This window comes from Phascolarctos cinereus, unplaced genomic scaffold (genome assembly GCF_003287225.1).
Source record: "Phascolarctos cinereus isolate Bilbo 61053 unplaced genomic scaffold, phaCin_HiC Scaffold_4;HRSCAF=312, whole genome shotgun sequence".
Lineage (NCBI taxonomy): Eukaryota > Metazoa > Chordata > Mammalia > Diprotodontia > Phascolarctidae > Phascolarctos > Phascolarctos cinereus.
Window position 1 is genome coordinate 428,302,399 of NW_027555847.1, and position 7,925 is coordinate 428,310,323.

Here is a 7,925-nt window from a genome sequence, read left to right on the forward strand (position 1 = left end):
GAGGAGAATGCCTTAAAAAGCAGAATTGGCCAAATGGAAAAAAAAGCCCAAAAGCTAACTGAAGAAAATACTTCCTTAAAAATTAGAATGGAGCAAATGGAAGCTAGTGACTTTATGAGAAATCAAGACATTGTAAAACAAAACTAAAAGAATAGAAAAATAGTAGAAGACAATGTGAAATATCTCATTGGAAAAACAACTGACCTGGAAAATAGATCCAGGAGAGATAATTTAAAAATTGTTGGACAATCTGAACGCCACGATCAAAAAAAGAGCCTAAGCATCATCTTTCAAGAAATTATCAAGGAAAACTGCCCTCATACTCTTGAACCAGAGGGTAAAATAGAAATGGAAAGAATCTACCAATCACCTCCTGAAAGAGATCCCCAAAGGAAAACTCCTAGGAATATTGTAGCCAAATTCCAGAGTTCCCAGGTCGAGGAGAAAATATTGCAAGCATCCAGAAAGAAACAATTCAAGTATTGTGGAAACACAATCAAGATAACACAAGATTATGCCAAATACTTTCTATGACACAAAAATAGTCTATATCTAAATCAGGGAGAATAATAACAGGAGATCTATATCTACCTGTAGCTATATCTACATAACACACATATAAATGTACATGTAATATATAATATATATATAACACTTGTGTGTTATGAATATGTACATGTATATACACACATATACATATTTATACATTTTATATGTATGCCACCCCCTAATAAACATTGAATTAATTTTCTAAAAAATAAAATACTAAAAGGGTACTATAAGTAAATAAAATACTACATCAATATGTCATAAAGATCATACAATGTTAACAAGTTGGATTTATAACAGGAATGCAGGGCTGCTTCAATATTAGGAAAACTAAAGTGGTGGAGCCAAGATAGTAGAGAAAAGACAGAGACTTAACTGAGCTTTCCCAAATTCTCCTCCAAACAACTTTAAATAATGCCTCAGAACAAATTCTAGAGTGCAAAAGGATGTAGTGAAACAATTTTCCAGGCTAAGGAAGCTTAAAAAGTCAGTAGGAAAGGTCTGTTTCACTGGAGTGAAAGTGAAGTTTGGTACAGTGAAGATTGTACCATTGCAAGATATACTTTAGTAAGCAAGAAACAGGCCTTTGTGGAGAAAGAATCAGTGGCAGAGAGGCTTCTTCACCATAGCCTAAAGTGGATCAAAGTAGAGGTGATCAGAAGAGGTGAAGGTGAAGGCTTTGTAGTACTCTTCTTGATCTGTGTTGATTTTATCCTGCCCCCACCCTTGGTGCTGCTTCTTCCTCTCCCCAGAATCCTGTTGCTTTGGCCACCATCACTGCCCCCACTCTACTGGAAAGCTGTCCATTATAGAGAAGACCAAGATGATCCAGAAGATCAAGTTGGCCAGGCAGGACAAGTGCTATACTTACAAGGCCACCTGAATGAAGGCAGTGTCCAAGCGTGGGGCTGAGCTCTCCAACGAGGAGGGCAACTTACTCTTGGTGGCCTACAATAATGTAGTCTGGGGTAAAGGTCAGCCTGGAAGATCATTTCCAGCATTAAGCAGAAAAGTGCCACCATTGACAAGAAGATGCAGCTGGTCAAGAACTACCAGGAAAAAGTAGAGTTTGAACTAAGATCCATCTGCATCACTGTTCTGGAATCTTTGGATAAGATTTTGATAGTCAGTGTGACTAATTCAGTCTTCTATCTGAAAATAAAGGGAGACTACTTCTGGTACCTTGCTGAAGTAGCTCGTGGAGAAGACCAAAAACAAACCAAAAAAATAGTTAATTCCTAGGGAGCTTATCAAGAAGCATTTGGCATCAATAAGAAAGAGATGCAATCTACACATCCAACTCACCTGGAGTTAGCTCTTAACTTTTGTGTACTTTACTGTGAGATCCTTAATAACCCAAAGTTTGCCTGCACTTTGGCTAAAATTGCTTTTGATGAAACTATTGCAGAACTTGATACAATGAATGAAGACTCCTACAAAGACAGTACCCTTATCATGCAGTTGCTTAGAGACAACATAATATTATGGACATCAGACAGTGCAGGAGAAGAATATGGTGCTGCAGAAGGTGCAGAAAATAAAAATCATACAAGGTGTCATCTTCCTTTCTCTCAAGAAACTTTTTTAAATGTCTCCATTCCTTATAGCTCCACATGGATTTCCTATAGCAAAGAAAACCTATCCATGTGTATGGAAATCAATCCCTTATAGTCTTTTCACAATGCAGGTTTGGGAAAGTTCTATGTCTTGATTTGTGTTTGTCCTGGCATTCCTGATATGTGGTTACTGTTGTAGAAAAATATTAATATCTTTAATTAATTTATTTAATAATATAAGTAAATTTCGAACTCTTATATAGAGGACTAAAGTGTATCTGGTATTTAAAAATCTGAACCAGTTCTGTAAGTAACTGTGTTTTGTATTGCAGTGAAGATATAAAAATGTGAAATACAACTCAAGTGTTTCACCCAGCAGCCCCCACCCACCTATCCCCTATATTCCCATATTATAGTTCAAGGTTTTACTTTCAGCAAACAACTTGCACATACTCTTTTTATTTTAAATTTTATTAATTTATTTTGATTTATCAACAATCACTTCCATGTTATTTTGAGTTGAAAATTTTTCTCCCCCTTCTTCCCCCCCACCCCCTCCAAGAAGGTGCACAATCTGATATAGGCTTTACATTTACATTCCTATTAAACATATTTTCACATTAGTGAAGTTGTAAGTAAAAATTAAAACCAATAGGAGGAACCAACAGCAAGATGAAACAAAACTCAACAGAAGGTAAAAATAAGTGATAGTGATCTGACTTCCATAGTTCTTTCTTTGGATGTGGACAGCACTTTCCATCACAAGGCCTCTGGAGATGTCTTAGATCCTTGTAATACTGAGAAGGGTTCAGTTTAATAATATTAGTCATCACATAATGTGGCTGTTATTGTTGCACGTACTCTTCTTATATATTCCTTGTAAAGAGGAATCCGGAAGTATTGGGGCAAATGGAAACATGCTTGGCATTTTAGAGTTGCCTACTGTACAATAAGTCCTGTGACAGCACCAAATTTTCTGACTCTTTAGTTGCTGCTATTTCATTTGAGAATTTCCCTGTCTCTATAACAGTTCACTCACACTCCTGCCTTTGTAGTTCTGGTGTTCACTTTACAAATGTTGCTTTTTGGCAAATTAAAGTGCATGTCATTTCTTAATACACTAGAATGGGGGAAACCATTGGAAACACAAGAGTCCAGGCCTAACGTTTTTAGTATTCTTCCATGCATTTGTGCACATGTGAGACTGTCATGTTTGTCCAGTGATCGTTACTTAGAAAGTTTGGACCACTTTGTGTGTTGCTAGTCATTGATTGCAGTCCCAAAAAAGTCTTGTGAAAATGTTATGCCCAATATAACAGCAAAGTAACATAAAATAAAATTATATTTTATAAACTATTTACTCTTTCTTTAAAAAAAAAAAAGAAAGTAGAGAATCAGTGCAGGCTTCCAAACCTCTCAGCACACAAACAGTAAAGGGGTTTGACAACTGGTAAGAAGATTACAGGAGTCCCTTTGCTGCCACTGGGGGCAGGACTCTGTTGCATTGCCCACACTTTGATTCAGATTACAGAGCTGAGTCTCAGTCACAGGGTGAAGAAGATTATTAACATGACAGAGCTTGCAGCCATAGGAGAGCAAGGACCAAGGCTACAATTCCAGGGCTGAAAACAATGCTTGTGGTCACTCACAGAGCAGAGCACAGGGAGTAGTAAACATACTTGTTCTTAGATCAAGCTACCTTTGAAGAATAAAAAGAGAAAACTTACATGTTCCCAGAATTAGTTCTGAAAACAGCTACACAAGAACCTGAAACATGGGACAATGCCCTCTTCTCCTAGAAGCAGAGCTTCATTTTATCAGTTAGAATTGAAAGTCAAGAAATAGGCTAGAAAGTGTGCCAACAACCAAAAAGGATCCTGAACATAGAAACTGATTATGGTGACAGAGAAGATAAAACAAAAACTCAGAAGAAGACAACAAAATCGAAATTGCTATATCCAAAGCAATAAATAAATGTGAATTGGTTTCAGGTCCAAAAATAGTTCCTGGAAGAGCTAAAAAAAAATTGAAAAATCAATAAGACAGGTAGAGGAAAAACTGGGAAAAGAAATGACAGTGATGCAAGAAAATCATGAAAAAAAGAGTCAACAGCTTGGTAAAGGAGGCATCAAAAAAAAAACTACTGAATAAAATAACACCTTAAAAATAGAAAAAGACAAATGGAAAAAGAAATACAAAACCCACTGAAGAAAAGAGCTCTTTAAAAAGGAGAATTGGCCGAATGGAAAAGGAGATACAAAAGCTGACTGAATAAAACAGTTCCTTAAAATGTAGAATTGGGCAAGTAGAAGATAATGGCTCCCTGAGATATCAAGAATCAATAAAACAAATTCAAAAGAGTGAAAAAATAGAAGAAAATGTGAACTATCTCATTGCATGAACTACTTGGTATAGAAATCTATTACATCTGGGAAGAAATTAGGAGTTTAAAAGGTAAAAGAAAGGAGGATATGATAGAAGGAAGGGCAGATTGGGGGAGATTATAGTGAGAAGCAAATCACTTTTGAGGAGGGACAGGTTGAATGGAGAGAAAGTAGGATAAAGAAGTGAGAAATAAGATGGAGGTAAATACAGAGTTAATAATCATAATTGAAAAAGTTTACAGCAAGTTTCTCTGATTAAGGTCTTATTTCCCAAACACATAGACAGCAGACTCAAATTTATAAGAATAAGAGCCATTCCTCAGTTGACAAACGGTTAAAGGATAAGAACTGGCAGTTTTTCAAAGTTATCTATAGTAATATAAAATGCTCTAAATCATCCATCCTTTTTCCTGTGCCTTCCTCTTTCTCATTTCTTAATTTTATATTTTTAGATAATTATTCCATCATATTCAACTCACACCTGTGCCATCCTCCAACTGATAGATAAATTGTCAAAACCCAAATCATGTCGTCATATCAAATGTGATATAATAAACCACTAACAAAAGTCAATAATAGTAAATATGCACTTATTAAGTGCCACCTATGTACTAGGCAGTTTGTGAAGCACTGGAGTTACATAAATACATACATATGTATGTATCAGTATATGTATAATATTAAAACATTTCCTGCCCTCAAGGATCTTGCAAACAACAGGGGAAGACAATACACAAAAGAAAGCTGAAAATCAGTGGAAGTAGATGGCCAGGGGAGTTTCCTGAATCAGAGGAATGGTGGAAAAGTCAGAGAAGCCCCAAACTAGTTCAGTCACTGAGAAATGAGATTTTCTGAACTGAGTTTTCTCCTTAAATTGGAGTTCATGCCCCGCCATTCCATCAGAAGAGCAGAGGGTAGTGATGAGGCAGAATATCAAATCTGATGAACTTTTATCAGATTACGAGATTTTTCTAATAGTGAGTTTCCTGGATGTGGTAGAAAAACAAGAAAGTCACAAAGTATTACACCCAGGTGAGAAATGAGAAATTTATTTCAATTCAATTCTGTAGAGGAAGAAATCAAAGCTATCAGTAGTCATGAAAAATGTTCTAAATCAGTAATAATTAGAGAAATACAAATTAAAGTAATTGTGAGCTATCATCTCAAAGCCATCATATTTGCTAAAATGATGAAAAAAGAAGATGGCAAATACTGAAGCAGATGTGGATAAGTGGGTACACTAATGAGCTGTTCTTGGAGCTGTAAACTATTCTAAACATTCTGGACAGCAACTTGGAACTGTGCACAAAAAGCTTTTAAACTGTACATCCTCTTTGACCTAATGATACCACTACTATATCTACACCTCAGTAAGATTTTAATAAAAAAAAATAGTAATAGTATCTCATTTTGTGGTAGCAAAGAATTGGAATCTGAGGGAATACCCATCAACTTGGGAATTGAACAAGGTATGGTATATGACTGTGACAGAATATTATTGTGATTTTTAAAATTACGAAGTGGATAGTTTCAGAAAAAAAACTTGGAAGAATTGTATGCAAAAGAGGTGAGTAAAGACACAGGAACAATTTGTATCATTATAACAATATTGTAAAGATAATCAACTCTGAAAGACTTAAAAACTCTGATCAACACAATGACCTACAGTAGTTCCAAAGAACTCATGATTAAAAAAAAAAAATTAATCCACCTCCAGATGGAAGAATTGGAAGACTCAGAGTGAGGACTGATGGCATGTTTTCTTCTATTTCTTTCTTTCTTTTTTTTTAAATTGGAACACAGCTATTGTGGAAATTTGTTTTACATATCTATATCTATATCTATCTATCTATCTATCTATATATCTATATCGATACATATCGATATAGATATTTAATAGGTTTTATTTGTCTTATCTCCTCAAAAGGAGGAATAACAGGAGGATAAAAGGAAAACATTTGGAATTTTAAAATAAAACACAATTGAATTTATAAAAAAATATGGAATATGGAAGCTGAATGTGGATTGCAGTTTCCTATAAGACAGTTTGGGTTTATTTCTAAATCAGTACCAATTATCTGAACTCTCCATTATGACCCATTTGGATGTATCTTTCCTCAAGGTGATTTTTTACCCCCCCCAAATCTCTAACTACCTGACCTTCCATTCTGCTTCTTTTTTTCCTCATTTTCTCTGGAGACAGCTCTCCCTCTGTCAGTTACAATTTGCCACAGTGATACCAATAGACAAGTTCATGAGAAAATATCATCCCTGTGGACTAGCCTACATAGGTTGCATCTATTTTCACTTTATACTCCACATATTCCTTGCAAGTTGGGGGTGGGAGGATTAATGAGGATTACATTCTCAATTTTATAGCTTTGAAATATGTCTTGGAGGATGAGTAAATAAAAAAGAGTAGATTTTTTTTAAAGTAAAAATTAAGTAATTTTAAATAGAAGATTTAGCAGAAAATATAGAATTCCTAAATGCTCCTTTTAAAAAGACATACCTCTGAGGTATGTGCGTATATGTGTGTTTTTAGAGATAAATAAAGACAATCTTAATGAAACAATTTGAAATTCACTTTGTATGTGATCTGTATTTTGAAAAAAAGAGTGGAATTTTTATTCTTCAATAAAGTTAGAAAGAATTATAGAGATTTAGAATTGTGAAAGGGCAGTCTGGAAGAAAAACTGCTGGATTTGGAATCAAAGGACTTGAGTTTCAATTCCACATTTGCTGCTTAATACTAGTATGACCTTGAGTAAATCACTTAACCTTTTTAATACTCTCTTTCCTAATGTACACAATGAGGAACTTAGACTGGATCATCTCTATGTTGACATCTAGTAGTAAATTTATAATCCCTTTCAGCCCTGCTTACTTTCTTGATGAAGAAATAGAATCAGGGAGGTTAAAATAATTTTTGGAGGTCACACACTTAGCTAACTGTAGAGCTAGGACTTCAATCCAGGTCCCCTAAAGTAGTTTTTCTAATATGGGACATATAACATTTTAGTGAAATTAAACAAAATATTTATTCAATTCCTACTGAGCAGTAACCATATATTTTATTAATTATGTATGTTTCAATGTGTTAAAATGCTTATTTTTTTAAATCTAAGAAAAATTGCCATTTCAGTTTTCTAGGGTTGTTACCAGACCATCTTGAAATGTGATTTAGAAAAAGAAAGATTTAGGGGTTGAATCAAAGATGGTGCAATAGAGACAATCAAATTCTCCCAACATTCCCCTCCAAACAACAGCATAGTGATGTCATTTTGGTCCTCTTTGTGAACAAAAAGCAACCAACCAAAATAACACATAAAATCAAATTCTCAAGCAACAGAGCCAACAGAAGGTCAGGGTGAGACATTTTTCCAGCCCAAGACAAACTGGGATATTGGGAGAAGAGGTATATGACCCTGGGGTT

The 7,925-nt window shown here is 34.9% G+C and overlaps 1 pseudogene; it reads left to right on the forward strand.

The window, feature by feature from the left end:
- The first annotated feature begins 1,432 nt into the window (after positions 1–1,432).
- On the forward strand, positions 1,433–2,220 carry LOC110217973 (14-3-3 protein theta pseudogene; annotated as a pseudogene).
- The last annotated feature ends 5,705 nt before the right edge of the window (positions 2,221–7,925 follow it).